The 26,184-nt window shown below is 37.0% G+C and overlaps 1 protein-coding gene and 1 non-coding gene across 2 annotated transcripts in view; both read left to right on the top strand.

Annotated features, from left to right (window-relative positions):
- LOC133521832 (uncharacterized) overlaps positions 1 to 26,184 on the top strand; it is a 158,962-nt gene that overhangs the window by 77,380 nt on the left and 55,398 nt on the right. The window lies entirely within an intron of this gene.
- Positions 22,171 to 22,243, top strand: Trnat-agu (transfer RNA threonine (anticodon AGU)). The gene has a single exon. It is a non-coding gene; the product is annotated as a tRNA-Thr (tRNA).

The raw sequence follows: 26,184 nt of genomic DNA, 5'->3' as shown, positions 1-26,184 counted from the left end.
GAGATAGCTGGTGGAGACATAAACAAAGATAAGGTGATCAAAATTTCGTCGCAGCTAAGCCGAAAATCGCGGAGGTACTGTTAAATATTCATAAAGCTGGGTGCACACATGGATGGGTTGCGTGTTTTCGGTGGCACAAGGCACGAGCTTTTTACCTATTAGAAATTTCAATGTCTACTCTTCTCTCGCGGATTTTAATTGTAGAGACATTTAGGTTTTACGACTTAGTTTCAACCCTAAATCACAAAACAAAACAGCGCGGTCTAGAGTTCGCTTTATTTCGCTCTGAAACTCCCAATCTTCACTTCGTCGCTCACCTTGCGCATTGCGCAACACTGGGATGGGTGAACTTTACGTTTTATCTTTCCGTATTTTATTTATTGAACACGGTTGAATACATATAACTGCTAACATTAAATGAAAACTATAAGCCATGCGTTAGTTATTTTCTCAAACTTGCTATGAAATGATGACATGACTTACGTCAAATTAGGTCCGGAAATACTACATATCAGGTGCGATGAGTGAAGATGATATGTAAAGGAATTTCATACTGCCTTACACACCTAGGACTGTAAAGCAACCTTCTTTTGTTTTTTAACATCATATTGTGACATAACGTCTTGGCATTCAACCATCAACAAATATAGGTACCGTACGGTGATCTGTTGTGCATATTCGTTGCTAAGCAACGGCGGTGGCCCATCGCGCAGGCGCGCGGGCTTACGCGCGTAAGGCACCGCTGGTAGAGTGGCGAGCCGAGTAGTTCGCCACAAAACAAATTGACTACATTTTTTTGTTTTAATTGCAAGTTTGAGAAAAGCACTATACAAATCTCGGCGAGAAACGGGGTTGCCGGCCGCGTATCTCTATCCTTGGCCTGCAACCTTACGTTTCCCGGCCTCTATAGTAATGTACTATTACCCTAGGAACGCACGCTTCGAGCATGCACGCTCGACGCTGACGTCGACCACCATATATTTATATTGTATGGCACTGGGAGGGTGCGATTCGTAGCCGAGGCGTTATAGTAACGAACAGTACATGTAACTTGCTTCTCTAAATTTTTGCCGAAAATTATTTAGCCAAATGTGACCTCGTAAGTAATTTCATTTTACGGAATGACCTCGTGGCAGAATTATTCGATTCATTTCCCAACTTAACGATTACCAACTGTATATTTGGTCATTGATATAAAAAAAAAAAAACATTTTTTAGACTCATCATTTTAGGCAGCAAAATGAAGAATAGGTAAACCTGATACAAGCCACCAAATTCCTTTTTTGTAAGTTAACATCGTACGACGAAAAAAAGTCGGATCTGCTTGTGAAAAAATGTTAGTAGTCAAAGTAAATCATTGGTGAAAGTTGGCCGGGAAGTGAAATTCGGACAAATAATCTTCGGCGAAAAGGCAGAACATCATGTAACTTATCCGCTTACTTCTATCACTTAAAGCCCAAGGACCTTGCGCCCTTGGCCCAGTTTCCACGTGTTTACCTGCCGATCCAGGGTCCGCCGAGCTCTGTGATTAAGGACTTAACCCGCCTGTAGCGGCACTTCACACACTCCATGGCTGACGAAGCGAGAACGTTTTTAGATTTTAGCCTCAGTATCTAATCTTCACATCACATTCACCGCTGAGCAACGGTCGTAGAGCTACGTCGTAGCCGATAACATAGGTTTCCCGGTATGTAGAGGAAATGCTTCGTAAAGGAAAAACGACAACATGTAGTGTTTAACGCTGAATGGGTTAAGTGAAAACATTTTAGATAGATAAAACTTCGCAAATCTGTGTTAAATTTTGACATTTTCGAACAAACACAAATGTCAAAATGACAGATAGGGACATACAATTTTTTATACCACGACGGCTTGTAAAATTATTATCAATTTATTGTTAGAGTTGAAAAACATTTGTAAATTAGGCCATGTCTACACCGTCATACCACAGAGAAATAAGTAAGCATAGAGTCACTCCATACATAAATTTTCTTACCAAAACGCTTATTATTTGTGAAGTCGACATCTAGCGTCAAGTAGCGGATTTCTCAGTACCGCTACTTGACTATAGATGTCATGAGTGTCGCTACTGACAAAAAGTGTATTGCTTAAAATTTTACAACTCATATTACAAGCAGAAGGAGTTGAAAATAGAGAGAGAGAGAGAGAGAGAGAGTGAGATAGAGAGAATATTGGCTAAAAATGTTTTGAACATTAGACTTTTTTTTTGTCATGACATCTATTGTCAAGTACCTATACTGATTAATTTAAAAGGATATTGCAGATGCTTCTTCTGATATATTTCACACCTACAGTATTCAGGCTATTTTAGCGCTTTCTTCTTCTTCTTTTCCTTTTCCCACTTTAGGTGGGGTCGGCTCTCCTAATTAATTTACGCCAGGCACTTCTGTCCTGGATTGTCTTTATATCTAGCTTGGCATACCTTTTTGTTCGGGTCATGTTTGTCCACCAGGTGCCGGGCGGGCGCCCTCTACCGCGTTTTATTTCAGGCAATTCCAGCGCCTTACGAACCACATTGTCATCGTCTGTTCGCATAACGTGTCCTTACCTATTTAAGCGCTTTATCTAACAAAATATTAAATAGCAAATTTTAAGGCAATTTACAGACTGACACTATGATTGGTGCAGCGGGGTAAACGAATGCGACATAAGTCACTCAGAGCGCGGACGCGTCCTCGGTGTATTTTATTCTCCCTTGAGTGTTTTACTAACCAAAAACGTACTTCCATGAAATTGCATTGAACGGTACCTATGGCCTTATCGGGATTATTATAGTTCGGTCATCCAGGATGACGTGCAGATTTGCCAAATCTAACCTATAATAACATGACCCGGGTACGTCCTTAAGCTGCGTCCAAAAGAGAGGTATGGGCATTGTGAATGTCATCTCACTTTGTGTGGTAGGGCACAGCCAGTGGATGTCATTCCAGATCTAGAGCAGAGCCCAACTGGGGAAGTACCTCCACCTTACAGAAAACAGCAGCCAAATAACACTAGACCCTACTCATAGTGTTGTGTTCCTGCCGGTGAATAAGGTTGCCAGAGCTCAACGAGGGGGGGCGGGTTTACGGTCGGCAACGCGCATGTAACTCCTCTGGAGTTGCAGGCTTACATAGGCTACGGAGACTGCTTACCATCAGGCGGGCCGTATGCTTGTTTGCCACCGACGTAGTATAAAACAAAAACATGACATTACGAGTTAAAGCACGGGTGAATGATACGATCTCTCTGCCTATGAATCCGATAGTCCTGGGTTCAAATCTCGGTAAGGGCATTCGTGTGATGAGCTCATATTTTGTTCCTGAGTCATGCGTGTTCTTGTATATTATATACACGGGGTACTTGAAGAAACCGAAAGATTTTAACAGTGTATTCCTCATCACATATAGAGACTACAATATCATATAAACTTTTCTGGATTTCGCCTAGTTAAAGAGTTAATACCAATTAAAAAAATGAGGCCGTTATGGGGCGTAGTCTAAATATCTTTATTGATAGATGTCAAATAGTGTCGTAAGTAACCTTTGCAAAAACTAGGTTTTACAAAAAAAGAACATAAAAATTCATTTTTAGTGCCAGTTTTACCCTAACATTAACTTTTTATGTACAAACACATTCAAAAATTTAAAAAAAAATTATATTTTTATTTTACTTCAATTCAGAATATAACACTTTTTCCTTCTTTTGGCCTCATATGTGCGTGGTTAATCTTTCGAGTTCCTCGTGTTACACCGTGTAAATCGTTGTGGGTTCTCCACAAAACAAGCCTTCATACGTTTATTTTATTTGTGTAAGTATGTTCTATTATATTTATTTTATAGTTGAATTTGTGGCTCAGCTTGAGCTTCAGCAGTGTGAGACTCCCACATGGAACAGTTGCCATTATATATATCAGAGCGGCCAAGGTGCTCACAAATATCTGAACAGACTGCTATTGTTTGCGCGCGTTGATAGTTATCAGACGACCCTGCGCAGACGCGCCGCATCCCTGGTGCGCCGGGTGCGGAACAGTCCCAACATCATCTTAAGAATGGTAGCGGATAGGCCTGATTGTCCGCTAATGCTACACTGGGCTACATTCCCTTATGGACTCCATACAGTGGTAACTAGTAGGTAAAAGAAAAAGAGCAGAGAGTATAATTATATTAACACATTTTATTTGATGAGTACCTAAGTATAATACAAGGCATATACGAAAACTACCTGTATTTAAATTAACGTATATTTTAATCACTAATGAATCTTTACAATAGATTTGTTTATGTTAAATTACATGGTATCTGCAAAATAATTAGTACCTAATAGCAATAAAGACTTAACTAACGATTTAACTGCAATACAACGTTACTTTACCACAAATCGATATAAGCTTAGGAAAGTTAGCCAATTGGACGATACAATTGTGACCGCTCACGACGCTGCTCGAAGGCAAAGTGCTGGGCCGTGTCTTCACCATAACGTCCCCACCTCCGTCCCTCTACAGTGGCGCCACGTAGTGATGCAAGTTGTTAACCGCTTCACCGGTCCGATGCGACCACGTCCATCAGGTTCTGTCGAGGCTTGTTTCAGTTCTTACTCCATAGATGGCGCTGTCGTCCAAAAAATTTATCGGAAACGCTGGAGCCACAACATAAGTTAAGTGTGTAGTGTAGGTATAGGTATAATTTTTAGGTTAACTTAGGTACTAAGCCTTTTGAAACTGTTTTTACTAACAAAATGTATATGTCACAGTTACATGAAATAAATGATTTCAAATTCAAATTTTCAATCGCTAGAGTGCTTGTTCAGATATTTTTGAGCGGCTGCTCCGATATGATGGCGACTGTATATTGCCCTTAATATTTTTCCTCGATACACTGCTTCGCAAAAGCGATTAAATATTGCGGGGGCAAGGAGCATCAAAAGCCCAGTCAACCAGATAAATAACCCAGCCGTTAACTTTGCGAGAAATTCTTTTACCAGACCCTTTATTCTCGGTATTGAAAGAGCTCAGGCGAGTTGAAATCTTAGAAGAGCCAGTGTGGCGTGACCTTTCCTGTTGGTCAAAATTTGAGAATTAGAACTTAAAAGACTTCCGAGTCTTTTGATTTGAGCCTCAAAGCGTGTTGAAGCGTGGCTTAAAAAGGCTCTTATCATATAACATGGACTCCGTCATCATTTTTTAAACGTTTTATTAAAAAAAGAATATTCGCCTGTATTGAAAGACTAGACTTATATTTTTTATAATTGCATGGTAGCAAGTATGGCAGAGAACTATAGCAGATTATATACTTTTATGTATACAGTATGTATTTTTGACATAACAACAAACTTAAACGAGACAGAGTTTAATGCTATGAAACGATAAAAGATTTATGGTTCTCTGTCTTTTCGCCGAAAATTGTATTGCCGAATTTCACTTGCCAACCAACTTAACGCCGAAATTTCATTTGGGCGAATTTCATTTCCCAACTTTAGATAATCCAACCTAACCTAATCCAACCTAGTACGCAATTTTCATTTCCCAACTATGTGTTGGGAAATAATATTTATTTGGGAAAAGTTATTCTGCCAAATGAAATGTCTGCTATAAGTTGGTTGGCAAGTGAAATTCGGCAATACAATGTTCGGCGAAAAAGCAGGATACCAAGATTTATTAATACATTGTTAACCGTGTGTGAACCACCAGAGCATAGTCGAATAAACTGTCGTGAGATATATTAACATTAAACATACGGTTTGTTTCGGAGAGCCTAGGTCTCCTTTCTCAAGCACTAACATATCGCGCGAGTGACTAAAAACACCAGTAGGGCTAAGATAGTCGCCTCTTTATCATTTCTCACCATACCTGTCACGTTCTAACAAGTATGTAAGTGCGAAAGTGACGGGCGTAAACTATAAAATTAGTTTGACACCAGTACCCCTAGTGTAAATTTTATCGACATCATAACGTGACGAACGCGTTTGCGTTAAGTCTCATTTTGTATTTCCAATTTATTATTTTGAGTTTCCAAAACGTCCCGCTTGGCGCGCTCTTTCTAAATCCAATACAAAATGAGACTAAACGCAAACGCGTTCGTCACGTTTCAAAATCGTTTTTTTTTTTTTTTTCAACTACAATGTTTGTACATCGTGATCACTAGTGACAGTTGTGACGACGCGTCACTAAATGCGACGTTTTGAGAAATACATTGCTTGCTGTTTTTTTTTTATAAAACCTATGAAAGTGTAATAGGGCCTTAACTAACTACCCTATGATTATGCGATCGTATCAAAAATACACGCTCTAACCATCTTAAAAGAACTTTAACTTCAAACTTGATGACTGGGGTCTCAAAAACTGACTTGAATGTTTATAGTGAGGACTCTAAAATAAAGTACCCCAAACACTTGATACCCAAGAAGGAGATCTGCAATAGAGTATAAGAAAAAGGTCTAGCAAAAGATGGCGCTAGCGCATCATTCGCGAATCATTTGCGAAAGGATGGCTAGCCCCTAGTCGTACATTTCGAAGCACCATGTACAAGACGACTGTATCGCGCGCACGGTTCGCGAATTATCGAATGCGCTCAAATTCACCAGATCAGTACCTCTAGTGTAAATTTAATCGACATCATAACGTGACGAACGCGTTTGCGTTAAGTCTCATTTTGTATAGGATTTTGAGTTTCCAAAACGTCCCGCTTGGCGCGCTCTTTCTAAATCACATACAAAATGAAACTAAACGCAAACGCGTACGTCACGTTTCGAAATCGAATTTATTTACACTAGGGGTACTGGTCACATTTTTTTACTGGTTCGTTCCAAAGATTGTCTCGTTTAGCAATTAGAATGGTATCCGAGCCTTCAGACCCTCACTAGAGGTACATACTCGAGTCACTAGGGACCCTTTTTAATGAACACTCAGCTTCAAAAGAGGATTATGGCTTTTTGAAAGTGGAATACGGATTTTAATGATGTAACCTTAAATAATGTAGGGAAAGTGCTTTGTAGCAGGATTTTTAATAATAAGGCAAATAGTATATTGTGTGTGGCAAACAAGCATACGGCCTGCCTGATGGTAAGCAGTATCCGTAGCGTATGTACGCCTGCAACTCCAGAGGAGTTACATGCGCGTTGCCGCCCTCCCACCCTCGTTGAGCTCTGGCAACCTTACTCACCGGCAGGAACACAACACTATGAGTAGGGTCTAGTGTTATTTGGCTGCGATTTTCTGTAAGGTGGAGGTACTTCCCCAGTTGGGCTCTGCTCTAGATCTGGAATGACATCCGCTGTGCTGTGCCCTACCACACAGAGCGAGATGACATTCACAATGCCCATACCTCTCTTGAAAAGAAGATAAAAGTGAACATAGCAACGCTGTGTGGCTTGTTTAGAAGTCCTCTGGGTTTTTATATCATATTATAGCTGTACCCCTCTCGCGCATGAGAGGAGGCCTGTGCCCAGCATTGGGATTTGACAGAAAATTAAAATTCCAGCACCTGTAAAAATTGAATCGTATATGCCAAGGTGATACACGTCTTACGGCCCGATTCGAAGAATTAGATAGGATAACGATAAGTTCTGGTTTAGATATGTTCTCATTTAGATATCATCGTATAATTGACCGAAGCAGCTTGATGCGGGCAATCAATTTTACTTTGACGTTAGAAATATCGTAGATAGATCTTATTGGGATCACAGTGGAATCGAAATAAACGTCAATTTCGACATGTCGTATAGTTATCGATCTTTTAAAGATCTTAAACGTGTCTTAATCATTCTTGGAATCGGGCCGTTACATACTACACACACCCACGTCGGTTACACGTCGTCGTAACTGTAATGAAATCGTACAGTCAGCATCAAAAGTAGCGGATCAAACAAGGTTTCAAAAGTATCTACCATTCTGTAACAGCTTAACAAAAAGTGATAGTTGTATATGTAGAACAATTAAGACTATAAATGATATACTTTAGAACGTAAATTTGAGTGATTTATCTATATTTGGAAAAGTTATCCGGAATATCAGATACTTTTGGTGCGTTGTTTCATCCGTTACTATTGATGCTGACTGTACCCCACAATTATTTATTGCAAAACACAATTACAAGTATAACCCTCCAATAAATAAGCACCAATTGAGCCATAAAATAAAGTAAGTTTAATGTTCGATAACCCCCCCGCCGCCCATCGTGCGCGACGACATTAATATCCGGAGGACAATTATCATGCGGGTACTGACACGGCTGCGTGGTCACTGAAAATGTTAGCGGATATTTAGGGTTCTATAGGGTTTGGTGGGTCATAACTATGGAGACATAACTACCTAAGCTTACACTGAAAGAAATGGTTTGCATAACTGTAACAAAATTTTGGTTACTGTTTACACAAAAATTGGGACTTGCGAACTATGTGTTATATGTTACAAAACCGTGTTTGGCTATCAGTGTTCCGGTACTGGGTATACACTACAAAATAAGTTTGTAAATTTATGCAAAGTTTATTTTCTTATAACCGTAGTTTAGTTATTTAGTAAAGTTACAAAACCAGTTCGGCTATCTATTTTTTTTTTCAGTGTAGAGCGGTCACTCCATACATATATAAAACGTATTTTTTAGTAAGTATTAAGCGAGCTTTGCAAAAACTTATTTATAATAAGATTTAAGGTAATTATGTATTAAGTTTTAAGCGAGTTTTAAACTTTTTAATAATACGTTTTACCATACCTCCCATACTACTTATTACGAGTAGTACCTGGGCGACCGAGCTTTGCTCGGTTATAACTATTTATTGTAATATGGTGGTGTATAGCTGATAATCTTAACTACATTGTTTTTACTAAATTAAACTTGTCTAAAACAATAAAAATTAAAAAATTATATATAAACTTGAACATATAAAAAAAAAAAAAGTTAGTCACCGGGCGAGATTCGAACCCGTAACACTCGTTTAGCAGTCCGCGTCTGGACCAGACGGACAGTGGCCGGCAACACGAAATTAGCGACCATATTCTGCGTCGAATGTATCGAGCGAGTACCAGTCATACCTACGTACTCGTAGATTTTAAAACAAAAGTTGTTACTCTTGTGGACAATCATTAACATATTTTGTGCTTATAAGTTGATAGAAAATTAATATCCCTATATGTTATTCCGTGGGCTTGGCGTCGGCAAAAGCTGGCGTGAATCCCCGTAGGATCTAGCGTAACGTAATGGAGTGCTTATGTAAATAATTTAATACCTGCTTCAAAAGAGAAAAACGTATTCAAAATGTTATAAACCAAAATAACAAAGTGAACGTTGTTATGCAAAAACCATTATTTTTTTGTTAAAGCAGTAGAAACTCAATGGTCAGTTTCTGCATAACAACGTCCATAGTCTGTCCGTGGCTCAACACGAGAGGCACGAGACACTCGAGAGCCAGAGGGAGAGCGTGTGTACTCAGCAAACGAGCGGGGACCCATAGTCCAATAAATTTTGATCATTCGAGCCGATAAATTATGAAAATCGTTACGGACCACTCACCACACGAAGTCTAAATCACTCTGATTGAGATGATTTAGACTTCGTGCAAAATAGTTGGGTAAATTATAAATAGTAAATAATGTTACGAAAAATATATGTCAGCCAACTATATATAATAAATTGCAACCGTGGGGCAAATGCAACTAGGTACTGTAATGGCGATATTCATAAACGATTGAATTAGCTATGAATCGTTTGTCTTTATCTGTCATTTTGAATAATATATATGTTAGATAGGGTTAAAACATAATTTGATTAATTCAGGCTCGTAAAGTTTTCTGAATAAGGGGGCAAAAATAGAACATACTCGTAAACTTGTTCATCGTTTTCGCTAGTCATAAAAGAGAGTTCACGTATGGCACAAGTAGGTCTCTAGACTCTTTTTTGTATTTTTAGAGCAAATCAATTTGTCACACAGTTTCCATTACCCTGGCTGATCTTATACAATAATTTTAGTTATGCGGGGAATAAAATCGTTTTAAAATTTCCGAAAAAATGCAAGATGTCCTATTAAAACTCTCATTCTTCCGTAATTAAACTACTCCCCATACAACAACACGTATCCAAATTTGGAGAGAGTAAAATGAAATGAATGATGAACGAATAACACACTATTAAACCTAGATTATGAAGAAAATCATGGCATTCATTCAAATTACTGTAAGGTTTTCTTTTTTGCAATACAGGTTAAATAAATAATAAATAAAACAAGTCCAAACTCAGATTGCCTTAACATAAATACCTGGTCATTCTACAAAATCTCATTCACCTGGCCATATCCACTGGTATATTCTCAGGAGATGCTGCTTTATTAGCATCTCATTTTTGGTGCCACGTGCCATGTTCCATCTACAACGCTAACTGCTGAGCGGAATCTCCTGGGAATTTGCGAATGGGTATAACCAGGGGAATCAGATTGCTGTAGAATGGTGGATACCTAATGTATGACTGTTGTTTGGTATGGTATATAAATGAAAATATCATGAAAAATTCGTCAAACGAGAAAATATTTTACCGTACCTGCAAAACGAGTAAAGCAAAAATACGAGTATAACCTAACTCGCAGTTTATTTACTAGCGAGATAAAAGATAAAAAATAACACAAGCCCCGTTTTGCGAGAAAATTCCCGAGTAATAACGCGGGTCGCGTAATCGTCGTAAAAACGGGACTTAAATTATATTCCCGTCAAAATCCGGCCCGAAAATATTAAATACGAAACCGGCATTTTAACCTTTTTACGCGTTAACAAAGTGAAACACTCGTTTTAACCCAGAACATTCATCTAAACACATTCATTCCCTTAAACAAATTAACTCGGGCAAGGAAAAAAATCACGCTCAGCGGGAAAAATTCACGGTGACGTGTACTAACGACGTAACTAAATGAACAAATGAGTGAATGCGTGAGCGAATGAACAAATAGGCCGCAAACGAACGGTTAATGTCGAATGACAGTGAATGATTCGAGGGCGTTAATCACGAGAGAAGGGTTGACGTGGTTTGAAAAAGGAATCGACCGAATGGAATTCGATTTCCGCCTTTTATTGATGTTATGGGTTGTTTGCAGTTGTTTTAACGGTTCGTGTTTTTGCAACAAATACTGACAAAGATAATGGTCTTTAGTAAAGTCAGTTTTATATTTAATAGATATGTAAGTTAAAGCTACAAGTTATTAATTATGTTTTCATATTATTTACCTTTTCCCTCTATTTTGTTGGGCTCATATGCTTTGAGTTTTAAGGCGCTATTCAAAAATGTTTGTCGAATCTAACAAGCTAGAGTCAAAACATGATATGGTGCCATGGTGCACGGGTTATTTTAAACGACAAACTTCTATGAATATATGACGTTTACTTGACACTTGCACGGTCTGGGCTATCAAAATTGCTGCCAACTTATCTTGGTCTGAATCTATTGATAATCGTTTGTCCCTCTCTGTAGTCTCTGTCACTTTTACATTTGTGTTTGTTAGAAAGAGACAAAATTTAACAAAGGTTTGCTAAGTTTGATGAAGGTTAATGTTTAATGTTTGTGTATGGGTGGATTTCAGCGCTAAATATTTCACCATTTAGAAATTGTAACCTTTCGGCTACCACAAGTTTGGCACTGATATAAACGCTATCTAGAATGTAACTTACTTTCTATGTATCTCGCTCGTACTCGCAGATAAGTGCAAGAGAAAGGTATAGAAATTTAATTACGTTCTCGATAGCTTATATGTCAGTTTTGACATTGTCAGTGACTCATGTTACGGGTACAGCACATTTCATAGGGCATTACTTTTATTAGTACATAACTTTGTAGGTGAATGCCACTTTTGAAGCTTTTTACCAATAAACTTTATCATTACACCCACATTCACTAAAGTATATTTTTTCTTCTTACAGGTAAGTCGGAGAAAAGTCGATAATATCTTCACGTCAAGGTATTATTTTACTAAAGTATTATTTGTTCTTCGAGAGAATATGCTGAAAGTTTGCCATTGAATTTGATAATCCCCAAGCCAGGTAACTGCGGAATGGTTCAAGTTTTCCACTAACTTAAGAAAATACGGCCATTCGCGCTTCTATTGCATTAAAATTAAAGTTTACTTTTGCATATCGCGTTACGCTCAGTAAAATTGTTCATAAGATGCAGTCGTAGAAATTCTTAATCCAATAAATATAAGGTTGGTTTTAGACAAAATTAGCTGCATTGAAAAGGGTGAACTGTAGCTAATACTATGCTAGTTCTTGAATTGAAATGCTTACAACTTTTCCTAGACTCAGTTCAAGGGGCGGCTAACTTTTTAAAATTATGCGCCGCCGGTTCGAAATTTGAAAACTCCGGGCGGTTTAACCGGACGCTTTTTGTTTTTTTAAGCTTTTATTCGGTTTTATTTATCGCCATTATCTTGAGGAAAACCTTAGAGGACTGACCACGCCGATATCGTAAATGGAGTAGCTGTGACGTAAAATGTCTGTAGTAATTTTTTGGAAGAATATGACGTCACGATCACGTAGCGTTTAGTAAGCGGCGTTCTGTACGTCGTGTACGATTGTCAGACTTTGACTGTCAAATCTAACAAGCTATGTTTCGCTTCAAGTTTTCTCCATAGTAAATGCATGGAAAAAGTTTTCTTTAATTTGTGGCTTTTTAGTACATTACCTTAAGTTAACCCCTAAGAAACAATTGACACTGGATAGGAATAGAATAGATTGGCATAAAAATAGCATGTGAAAAATAAAAGTTTTCATTTTCATACAAATTGTATGGGAAAAGTATTCCTCCATTTGTGGCTTTTCTAGCCGTTTATTTTGTTTGTCCCATACAAGCTTTTGATCCTGGATAGTAATGGGATCGATTGGCATAAAAAAAAGTTTGTCAAAAATTACCTTTTTCTCGCAACCTGTATATTTTTTCCAAAATCTGTAAATGCCAATCTTCATTAATTTGAAATCGAGGGAAGGTCTTTTAAGACTGTTTTCGCATAGCAGCACGGGATCTGGTAGCTGCTCTCACTAACCCATTAAGAAATACCACCCTATATTATATTATAGAGTATAGACATGTGTCGCTTTACGGCGAAGGAAAACATCGTGAGGAAACCGGACTTATTCATACAAGACCTAGGTTACCCTCTGGGTTGGAAGGTCAGATGGCAGTCGCTTTCGTAAAAATGAGTGCCTACACCAAACCTTGGGAATAGTTGTCAAGTGGACCCCAGGCTCCCATGAGCCGTGGAAAAATGACGAGACAACGCGAGAAAGAAGAAGGAGAGTATGACATGTGATCCTCAAAACAAAGTGGATCGACGGATACCACTACAAAATACTTATCAATTATCATCAGTCTAGTCTATTCTCGATACGGCGAGTATACATAATATCTGTTTTGCCCTATTTCATAGAAATAAATTGCTATAAACAAATTAGTAACACAAAGCTTAACAAATTGTTTTCACCCAGTTTACGCTCAAACAGTTCGCCTGCAGACTTTGCAGGCTTGCAACAGTTTCGTGAATTGCAAATCGGAAGTTCTGGACCGCATTTTGGGCAGTCTTTGTCTATGTAGGTTATGCGATTTGAGAGTCGAAAGGTCTGGGCCTAGCGAGCCAATCGTACAGTCACGTGTGAAAATATCGGTACGAAAAATGTGCCAAAAATATGGATACATTACCTTAATATATGGGCAATAATATGTGGAAAAATATCGGGATGACAGAAGCTACAAAAAGTCATGTGACTATTTTTATACGTTATTATTTAGCGTTTTACGTGGGCTAGCGTGGGGACTATAGCCCGAGCCCTCTCGCACATGAGAGGAGGCCTGTGCTCAGCAGCAGTGGGTTCGTCAATCATCGCCGGCTGATACTTTAGATGCTGTTTTCCTGTTTATAATTTTAATTATATTAGTATTATTCAAATATAAAACTCCAGCGTTGTTTCGTTTATTTTAAAAGCCCTAAAACCCAAGATACGTATAAAATAAACATATTCCGCATAGCGCATTTAATTTAAAGTTATCTTGAATAGTTAACATAGTTTCCTTTTAAGACACCTTGATAAAATCTTAACTGGAATCTTCCCCGACTGTCCAGACTCAATTATATAGCTGCAGTTGCTTAGTTAAATTAAGCAACTCAATCAGAAAGTTTTAAGAGCTATTTTAAATAAGAGCGTTTTGGCGAAGTTGGGGTAAGAAGTTTGTAGAAAAAATTAAACACTATATATAACAGATATCAAACACTAGCTTTTGCATGCGCTTTTGTTCGCGTAAAAATCTCCAAGCTACTAAAAAAAAAAACGATTGATATTTTGTTTAATATTAGGTAAAACAAGGGCGTTTCGCATAATGTCAAATCAATATTTGTATAGTTCGAAGAGGCCTTTAGAAGTGACTCCGTCATCTCAAACCAATAAAATAAATTTATCTGATGAAGAGATGCCTCAATTCCTCAAAAATCTTATCCTAAAAAAACAACGACAAGGCCCTTCCTAACATAAAAAATCGGCTTGCTAGGCTTAATATCTTCATAAAAGTATAAATAAGATCAGATTTTATTAGATAATTTTATTTCATTACAATATCAAATTTGCTAGAGTCTAAATACTTATTCACAGCACGATCGTCATAAACTGCAAACTATCAACATAAAAATTTTCATAAATAAAACCTATAAAGATTAAAATTTTATCTCCCAAAAATCTAGGGCATAATAAAATTCACAACCAGAAAATAAATACAAAACATAGAAAAAAAAGAAAAGCCTCCTCTTTCGAAGTCGGTTAAAGGTCAAATGATTGCTTCCGAAACAGAAACGTTTGTCAGCCATTTTGAAGTTGCAGCGATAGTCTATCAGATGGCAGTATCAGCGACAATGCGCAATCTCGACACGAGTGTGGGGACACAATAGACGTATAGCCGCTGGGGGCGTGTGGTGCAACCGACAAGATTTAGACTGCGATATTTATAAACCGTGGTATTTTATACCGTGATCGAGGATATAGATCGTTATTTAAGATACGATACGATTTAAAAGATACTCTAGATTTTGTTAATAACTACATGAAAGCTGAAGAGTCACTGTAAAAATAATTTTAGAAAGATTACTTTTTCTATCGGTCATAATTAGTTTAACGTTTCTTTGTAATACATAAAAATCCACTGGCATTTCGTTAATACGGTACAAAAATATATACTATTCTGCTAGAAATATAAATCCCATCAAAAACATTTTATCCGACCTCTTTCAGAGCCAAGCTTCTAACTCTACACCTTAGTCAAAATATATGGCCGGCCTAAAATAAAATTAATAAATGGTCAGAATGAGAATTGCGAATCTATAAATGAGGCCCATATTTTTCCAAAAGTCTGTAACAGACTAATCTCCTTAGACACTTTTAAAGATTTTTTCGGAACTAAATTTTTTGCGGCTTGATAATATGCTTTGTAATTTTCCTCTAAAGGGCGCATTTATCAACCGATTTTAGTGAAATTTCATGAGATTCAATAATCAAAATTTCTTTTTGTCGATTCAAAATTTGGAAATATTCCTATTTATTGAAATATCATTTCTAATCCGCTTCCGCTCGTGTTTTGTGCCATCGTTTCAGTCTAATTTCATAAAGCGCTCGCGTTCAAGCGGCAACCATTGTTTGCTCCGGCAACACCGACACATTAAAATCTAGTAATTTGCAGAAATACGACGCCGTGGAAATGTCGTCTCAGTTTTGCTCGAAAATCAGTTACAACTGCAAAAATATGGTAAATTGTTGAAGAAAAAATAAGGATGGTTATTTTAAAATTTACTTGTCTGGCTAACGTGTTTAGATATGTTGTACAGTCAGCATCAAAAGTAGCGGATGAAACAACGCGCCAAAAGTATCTGATATTCCGAATAACTTTTCCATATATAGATAAATTTCTTAAGTTCGCGCTCAAAAGTATATCTTTTACAGTCTTACTTGTTCTATATTAAAGACATCACTTTTTGTTAAGCTGTTACAGAATGGTAGATACTTATGAAACGTTATTTGATCCGCTACTTTTGATGCTGACTGTATAACTAAATTTTGAACATATCAAAATTTAGTATGTTTGCGTATCATTCGCACATCTCACGTTTAAGCGTCATCGTTTGCCTTGTATTACTAAAACTACTGTTATAAGTAATTTTCCTGAGCTCTAACACATTAAATGGACATAAGGGATACATTGTTTCCGAAGCCATATTAAAACTGCTATATCAGTAATTTGTCTTGGCTCCAGCATAAATGACTCACAAAACTGCTATTTCCCCTTCTTTATTAACTCTTCCTTGACCCCATTGAAGTGACTATGTCAAATAATTCGTCTGGGCTTGAATAAACCGCCTCCGTTTGTGACTTGTTATGTCCCTCCGGTCTGCAAATTTGTGGAGCATGCACGTTACAGCGGCATTGTTTGCTTGATGACAGCCCTAGCCGCATTAAAACTACTATACCAAGTAATTTGTCTGGGCTTCAACAAAACGCTTCCGTTTGTGACTTGTTATGTCCCTCCGGTCAGCAAATTTGTGGAGCATGCACGTTACAGCGGCATTGTTTGCTTGATGACAGCCCTAGCCGCATTAAAACTACTATACCAAGTAATTTGTCTGGGCTTGAACAAAACGCTTCCGTTTGTGACTTGATATATTTTGTCCACAATTTCGTGACCGTACGTGCAAGCGGCATAGAGCGATAGAGCACCCAGTGATAGCCTTACTGACATTAAAAACTATAACAGATCTACAGTAACGGGTACACTTAAAGATGATCAACGTGTGTAAAAGAAAAGCTATTACGAATATTTATGAACATTTTATGAGTGCAACAGAGGTAGGTAAGTATTTTTTTTTTTGTGAAATTTTTTTTGGTGTCTGACTAATGCAAATTTTTATGGTCTTGTACCAAATGCACATAAAACTAGATTATTAATTAGGTTTTAGGCGGGCCGTATGCTTGTTTGCCACTGACGTAGTATAAAAAATATATACTTATACCTAACTTAATTAGGATTTCAAGGAAAATATCCGTTCCTAGAATTAATAATTACGACGGGGACAGAATCTTTAGGAAAACAATTCCATACTTACTTAATAGGGAGGTATTGCATGTTTTCGTCCAGAAAAAAAGAGGAAATGTAAATGTAATGAATTTCCTACTACATTGACTACTTCTAAATATTTTCACAATGGAACAATGACACAATGGAAAACTAGGTTTGTAGGTGTTGTTTTTTTATAAAAAAAAAATTATAAACAAAAAATTTTGTTCATAAAAGCGAAATCTATAAATCTAGAATATATTATGCTGAAGCGATCGACATCAAAATCATAGTGATTTGTTAAGATTTAGTAAGTGGAAAACGTCCTCCCGAAATGGAATTTCATAGAAAAAGTACCGTTATTCCGTTAGGTTCGCAAAGTTATTCTTCCCTCTTAATAGTTTGCCTGAAGCCATAAGACGTGAAATTAATAAGTTTAAATTTAAATCTGTGTTAAAAAACATAACCATACATTTATTTATTTATTTTAATAATTCATTAAGTACCTACTATAAATTATTCAAGTTACATAACTAGAGACTGTTTGTAGTCGAACTCATTTTATTTTTATTTATTGTTCAGAAGTTAAGAACACATACAGTCATACATAAAAATATAGATATGTTACTATAAAACTTACAAAAATCATCACACCTCTACCTGGGGCGCCCGATCGGTCGACGGCCGGTTGGTCGCCCCAAGTACGCTTCCTTGACTACGCGATCCTCCCCCATTCTGTGTAGGTGACCGAGCCAGCGAAGTCTGTGGGTTTAGTTACGCCGATGATATTGGGCTCAGCCACCAAATCCTCGATCGACCAGGAGCTGTCGTCACTTCGGACAGGTCCCAGGATCTTCCCGAGCACATTTCTTTCCGCTATCAGGAGCTGACTTTCCTCTTTTTGAGTTAGTGTCCAGGCCCCACAGCCGTATATGAGAATAGGCCAAATGACGGTTTTATAGATTCTTAGTTTTGTACTCTTACTGAGAATCAGTGGCGGATCGTTCAAAGAACTCGATTCCCACCAGCTTGTCTAATTTCAGCCCGTTGAGTACTTTCACGATCGGTTCATGGAGAATAGGAAAGCAAAATTAGCTCCGGGTTCCCCACGAATATTTGTGACGCGCCGCCGCTGCTGAGAATACACAATAATGTTAATTATAGATCAATATTTCATTACATTAGTTTTAATTTATCGAATTATCTTATGAAATTACTAGGTTAAAATATTTTATTGAGACTTACATTTAACATAAGCTACCTATTACATTGTAAATAAGCAAATAAACATGTACATGGCCGATAACTGTCTTATTGTCGAGAAATATCCTGGTTTCACTGTAGCTGTGTACTACACAGTACCGTAAACTTGTACAACAATATTTTGTCTGCCGTGGCATTGTTGCAGCCACATTAAAAACGGCCATTACACTTCACATAAACCATAATACCGTCGCGCAATTCCTTACAAGCGTTGCTTGTTGCGTTGTTGTTTGCAAAACATTTTGTCTTGGCTACAGCTGGGTCAAAATAATATTTTATACAATTGTGATATAATAGAGAGCTTTTCAGTTCGAGATTAAAAAGCTTGATTATATCACTATTGTATACAATACTTTTCCTACGAGTCATCTAAAATAACTAACACGAGTGGGTAAATCTTAGCCTTACGCTTAGTAAGCTGTTTGTGAATAGTGCAGTTACTACTTGCAGTTATTGCAGTGGAATGGTTTCTCACGCTTTGTATTCATAAATACAATGTTTTTGTTACGACTCCGCTTGTGTTTTGTAGACACGAGAAATCTGAACGAGAAATTAATTCAAATGTACGTTTTATTTTGCAGAAATAAATAGGGATGTTCTTGCTGTTTTGAAGGCCTGCAGTTTTTTTACATTGATGTTTCTCACCTTAGCGATTATTTTGTGCTAAATTGAACTTTAAAAAAAGTAAAGATAGACAATACTCTGTCAGGCAATTCATTTTTGTGGGGCGTGCTTTTTTATGGGGCGGCTCAGGCCCACTGGTCCAGGGCGCCAAATATTAAAATACTTCCCAGGGTACCGAGTTTGGGCAACGAAGTTTGCTTAGTTGCCTAAGTGAGGTACGAGATTGAAAAGCTTGATTATATCACTATTGTACGCATGCTCATTTATTTATAATATTCTTAAAATCCATTTAAATCATTGGAAATAGTAAAAAAACTAAAATATATATGTTTAAAATTAAAATTACAATAAAATCGGTATGTCCAATAAATTAAAATTAATATTTAAACCAAAACGTAAGTCATAAATTAAATATAATGTCATCAAATACATTGTTATTTTTGTAATAAATTAATTAGAAATTATTTGTGTCAAAGACTAAGAATTCTATAAAAGTATTAAAGGTCTTATCATTATGCCATTTTTTTTGTTTGTTATTAAACATATTGCTACTATCTAATATTTCGGTTGCCTAAACACGATACTCGATTGAAAAGCTTTCTATTATATCACGATTGTATAAAATACTATTATAGATGACTACAGCGTATCGAAATGAATTTAATAATTGAGTTTGGTATACGAAATCTTATTCAACCATTACAGTCGATGACTAGAAAAATATATTATTATCAAATTGAAAAAAGTACAGTCAAATGAACATTTCCGACGATAAAGTCGGCTAAAAGGGTGCTCGTAAAAAACTTAATGGCAGCAACTGAAGAACGTGTAATTGAGGCGTTTACATAAATGGATGGTAAAAGCTCTCTGTAAAACGCTATACTCAGAAACGTAGGTTGGATTGTGTGTTTTAATATATTTATATGTATTTATGAGTATGCGTTTTTATGGATATGTAGTTATTTTGTATATCTATATTATACCGCTTCTGCAGCGCATCGGGCATGTTTGCACAAGCTCGCACAGATGATTACTATGCCATAATAAGAAAGAGGATTGCCTCGTTGCTCTGCAGAGTGCGGGCCAGCTCCAACCCCATCCTGGCTACGGTAGCGGGCCGATACGACTCACCTGTTGTGCGACATTTTGAGGGTATCATGACCGCTACTAGGTGATTGTTTGTTATTAATTGTTGCTGTACTCTCCGCTTTTCTTTTTGTCTTTTTGTATTTGTTGTACTAACACTTAGTTTTAAACCTTAAATGTTACTAACCATTATGGACCATTGTTGTCTTTTGAAATAAATAAATTAAATTAAATTAATTAAAATTAAATTAAATTAAATATACCGGTTTGGCCTAGTGGGTAGTGACCCTGCCTACGTTGTCTAAGTACCCTCAACACAAGCTTTATTGAGCCTACTGTGGTAGTGTGTACTAATGTCCTATAATATTTATTTATTTATTTTATTCTCTACACGATGGCCATGCGATGGTTATGGCTCCTCTACACGATGGACAGCGAGATGGCAATGCGATGGTTGAGTACACGCACTATGGAACGGGCAACGTGTAGCTGCGTACGCACCGTCGCTGGCCCACTACCTTGGATGTGCGAACGAAAAACTGACACCGTGGCCATCCCATCGCCATCCCGCCGCGCTATAAGCCATCCGACACCACTACCCTCTCCACCCATGGCCCATCGTGTAGAGGAACCATAATATATAACCTTGAAGGTATCGAGAATAATAGTCTTCATTCAATAGTCTCTACCATTAGCTACATTTTAACCTGTTCACCCCAAATGACTTGAATACAATACCGACAACGTTGATGGATTGGTTCCACGTGTATGTGTGTATCATTAGCCTACATTCGTGTACAGTTATGACAAATGACCAAAATGATCAAATATATCATTATAACTCATAGCTCTCTTATACCTACGTAATCGTAATGTTCGAATTTAAACTGTCACAACATATAGTCGTTCGATTTGTAGCTGGCCCTAATGGGCTAATCCTTTGTCTATTGTTAAGTATAACCGCACGTGCTACTACCTGCACGTGCGGTATTACAAAAATGGTCCGGGCACTTTAACCGGTTATTGAATTAAAACTCCTATGGAAATTGCAATAAGATTCAAAATGAGCAAACGGAAAAATAATTTTTATGTGGTCCCTCCACGGTCACTGAGTACTGGCGGGTCGAACTCTACAGAACCAGTCTAAATGTGTGATCGAGCTGCGTAACAAAGGCGCGTTATCGGAGAGCGCATTGGACTAGCCCGCGCTCAAGTGTCAATTAGAATTGTACGACCCTTTTTTTGCAGGTAATGGCAAGTGCCGTTTTACTTAAAAATAGACAAAGGATAAGCCCGTCGGGGCCAGCAACAAAACGAACGACTATACATCACGCAATTTTACAAGTGAGTGGAATCCGTAGAATTAGTTTAATCATAATGTTATAGAAATTTATACCGGTGGGCCCTGTAACACAAACAGCGTGTATTTTTAATACGACTGCATAACCAAAGGGTAGTTAGTTTAGGTTTGAATGAACACAATTTTGTAGGTTTTCTAAAAACAGCCGACTTTTATATTTCTATAAAATTTCAGCAAGCACTGTATCACTACTTTGTTTTAACTCAAAACGTCGCAAATGACGTGACGACACAACTGCCACAATGTCACAAGTAACCATGATGTACGAAATTATTGCCGCTCGAAAAATATTCAAATATTAATTGTGCTAGTAGTTAATACTAATTAATAAAATCTTTCAGAATTATTCTATAGCACCCTACGTCTAGTATAAGTTTGCGGTGATATCAAAAATACACGCTTTATATATTATACTCCGATAAAACTATTGTTTAACAAATGTAAACATATATGTAATCTTTAGATTTTTCTCTCTTTCATACAAATTAAATATTATTTTCAATGTGCGTCATCAGTGTAATTGACGTTGATTTTCACGCTTTAAGCATAACAATATTTGCAATACATTGCGTCTTAGAATAAACTTCAAAGTGTACTTACTAAAAATGTACTTACAAAACACAAACTCAATGCAACAAGCGGAAACGTCTGCGAATGAAAAAAAAAAACGAATAGCTTAGAAATAAGAAGCGCGTTTAAGAAGTGTAAGACTATTTACGGTAGATGTCGCTAGAACCTCTCTATGGTTCATATATGGTGGAAATATTCGCTGTAGCGGGTACGGTGTTGGTAGCTCAGATGGCAGAGCACTGTAATAGTAATCCAGTGGTCGTGGGTTCAAATCCCACCCAAGACAGCAAATTTTTCTACTTTTAATTTATTTCTAAGCTTAATAATAGCTAAAACAAACGAATTATATTTTACAGTCACTAAACAAATGTTGGTCAGTTTGAGGAGAATATCCTGCAGTTTTATTTATTGCTCCTTTTACTGCCATTTACTTTATAACAAATATTTTATTAAGTTTTCAATTTTTCATATGAAAACTTACGGAAATTCGTTTTCATCATATTTTAAATAAGGCCCATTCAGTTTTAGAACTTGTTACGGTTTTGATCTTTACTTTAATCGCTCACGCTAATTGGTGCATGCAAAATGAAGTGGAAGTCGTGTGTTATCAAAACCTGTTTAAATCTTAACAAATGAAACAGGCTTATAATCTAATCTTTATACAATGTATATAATTAATTTCATGTATAGTAAACACCGCTATAATTGAACAGGCACCAGTAATGGAATGGTATAGAAAATTCCTGTAAAACAAGTATTTACCATCAGTTTTTAATTGCTGGCAACATTTTACTATAAACAAAAGCCAAAGAGCTGCTTAAGTTTAATTTTTAATTGATATTTGTTATTTTGAAAATGAATGGCGCTATACATTCCATGACTAGCAAAAAACCACAGTTTTAAATGGTTAAGATTAATAATATTGAAACCAATTGCAGTAGCTTTCATTCCATACATAGAAAACATAAAGGACGAATTGGACATTCAATTTTTAAAGCGTAAAGCGGTAGAAATTTTTCATGTGTCGGTGAAATATCAAAAACACTCCAAATTTTCTCTTAAATGTTCCATGATAGGTGCCGTTAACATATCATACTTTTTAATAATTTCAAGTTTGATCTACATTTTTCCCTCTTTATATTTCCTACACTTTTATTCATAACATCCATTGATGTTACAGTTGAATAACCAAATGGCTGCGCCGAAAATAGACTGCCTACATATTTTACGTGCCATCAGACTTGCTCGATGACCTATTTTTTAGGCTTTGCAAATAAAATAGACATCGAAAATATACGTGAAATATACGCAACAAAATGTTGATGCCACACGCTCCCATTACCACATAGCTTAGCTTTTCAATAATTAAGGCCGTGTTCAATACTTGACTGTATTAACAAATAAATGATTTGATTAATTTGATTGATCGAATACTATTTTATACAATCATTATATAATAGAGAGCTTTTCAGTCAAGTACCGTGTTTAGGACACGAAACTTGCTGAGTTGCCTTAGTAAGGTAGGAGATTGAAACGCTTGATTATAAATAAATATCACTATTGTATACAATACTTTTTCTACGAGTCATCTAAAATAATACTTTTTTACTATAAAATCCAAATACTTAATAAAAAATTGGGAAGTATCTCATTAGACAAAAATGTAGCTTTGCTCATAGTATTTTCGGTTAGAGCGGTGTCAGACTAGCGTATTTTTACGCGCGTATACGGTCGTTCCGGCGGTACGAGCTTATACGCGCTGTACTAAATTTAAGCGTGTTAACCCGCTCCGTGCAACCGCGCCAACTAGCGGACGCTCTAAAACACTAGTCTGTCTGTAACAAAGTGTGGCTTATTTTATTACCATGGCAATAAAATACATACATTTTTACGATCACATGCCTTGTCATAGATTCTCTAGGCATAAACGATACAAACAAAGCTGAATCAGCCCTCTATCTTGCGAGCCACACCCGACGAAATACGATAGAACGTATTGGTCTCGCGATTGATTCAACCGATTGCGCTTCATAGGTTTTCCCGTGTGATTGCTCCAACTGAGATCGCAATTCACAAAGCTAAGCGACAAATTGCTTTAGACTTACGGAATGTTTTTTTTTAATAAATTGACATGTCAGTAAGGTACGATACCTTATGGATTCAGACTACGGCGCATGGCACACTGAATCCAATTCGCATGCGTTGTCTCACTCAAATTTCGGTGCGATGAATCTAGTATTTAGTATGGATTGGGCATGAGTGGTGGGAGTAACTGACCACTCGTATTCCTGAGGTCATAAGGAGGAGGAGAGGAGAGGAGGAGGAGGAGAGGAAGTAGGTATGTCTAAAAGGCGTTTTTCGCTAAGTTATGACAGAAACAAATTTTCACAGAAATTGTCATCATGTTATTTAGTGTGGATTGGGCATGAGTGGTGGGGGTAACTGACAGAACGGGATAATCTTATGTATATTTTAGTAGGAGTAGCGCTATTATTGTTTGTCCTTGTCATAGTCTTGCTTTTCCTTTCTGTCTACTTCTAAAAAGTCCTAAGTGATGTAGAAGTTTTTTGTTCCCAACAATTACGTAGGTTGTTTTTGGTATGTTGTCAGGAATGTTAAAACGTGTTTTAAATTTTGTCGCATTGTGTGTTCTGTCCCTCACGGGCGCACGAGTTATAGCACATCTATACGATCCTACCATCTGCGCATCGGATGCAGTGTGCCATGCGCCTAATACTCCTGCGTAATGTGGCGTGACATTCAGTGCCAACTGCACACATTAAAACTACCCACCAGACGCGAAGGAGTCCATCACACTTGCCGCGTTGCCACGTTGAACGGCGAGGAACTACCTTAAAGAATGATTCACATTAGACCGGCCCGGGCCCGAGCCGGGGCATCCGACACTTCGCTTTCTAGGGTGACCGGTGATCACGTGACTGTTTCTATAGAAAACGAAGTGTCGAATGCCCCGGCCCTGCCCCGGGCCGGTCTAACGTGAGTCATCCTTAATGGGATGCTTCCCTGTCTGTAACTATATACATATACATAAATATAGGAGGGATTCTTTCGTTTTAATTATTATTTTGTGTAAATTAATACATTTTGTACGCAGGTATTAAAGTTTAAACGTTTAAATTGCGCTGTTTAATTGTATAAATTTTTATTTACGTAAGATTTACGAAAGCTATAACAAACACGCCGGCAGAATAAATAAGGTTCCATTTTAATCCATATTGCTACATTTACAGAATTGCTGGGTAAGGATAAAATCGCTCGTTATGTTGCTTTCACAGACCACTTCGGCACGTAATAGACACCTCATCACTGATTTGTAGACGAAAAGTTTCCAAAATTGCAAAATTTCCACATGAAAAAATTACGAAATTCTCATAGTTTTGTATTAGAATTGAAATTATCCATTTCCAGAATGGTTTCCTTTGTTTCCTGTGAAATTGTCCTGAAATTTCCGAGAACGTTTTCAACTTTTTGGAGACTTCCCGCAACTTGCACAATTGCGCATCTCGGTGCTCTGTAAAGTAGCGTGGTTATCTCTCTCTATCACTCCTCTATATTAATACGACAGTGACAGTTGCGTTTTGTTAGCTACGGAGCGTTAACGATTGGCATCTTATATATTACGCACCCTGTAACTACACGTAGACTTGCCAGTCACCACATATCGTAGTGGCTCTGCTCTGTATGTATAATCAAGTACATACTCGTATATACAAGTACCTAGTGTCTAAGAATTTATATTTTGTTACATTTTATTTCAGATTTTATATATAGCAACAATAGTAGTCTGTTGTATATATAATGTAATGAAAGAATAAGTGTTTTGTAAAAAAAACAACAACAAATTGATGCCTAATGTTATTTTCTCGTGTTGCTTGCAGCAACACTTATCACTTAAAATAATACTTCGGTTTGTTTTTTTCGTAAAAATGATAAATTTTTCTAAAAATTATATAGCGGGACTGTTTTACGTCATAATTTTATCGATATCAACTTATACTAGTGGCTATATAAGTTTAAAAATAAAAAAATATTGACTTCATTGAGTTGTTATTACAGCGAACTTACAATAGTTTTAAGCGCCATATAACCCTACTGGCGGTTAAATCATTTATGATAATTTTCGCTACTTTGAATGTTTCCAAAAAAAAACCAAACGACAGAAATATTCTATCTAACTATCAAACCCTCACAAAATTTCTCTACAAT

The sequence above is a fragment of the Cydia pomonella genome, chromosome 10 (assembly GCF_033807575.1).
Source record: "Cydia pomonella isolate Wapato2018A chromosome 10, ilCydPomo1, whole genome shotgun sequence".
Classification (NCBI taxonomy): Eukaryota; Metazoa; Arthropoda; class Insecta; order Lepidoptera; family Tortricidae; genus Cydia; species Cydia pomonella.
This window is presented reverse-complemented; position numbering and strand designations above follow the sequence as displayed.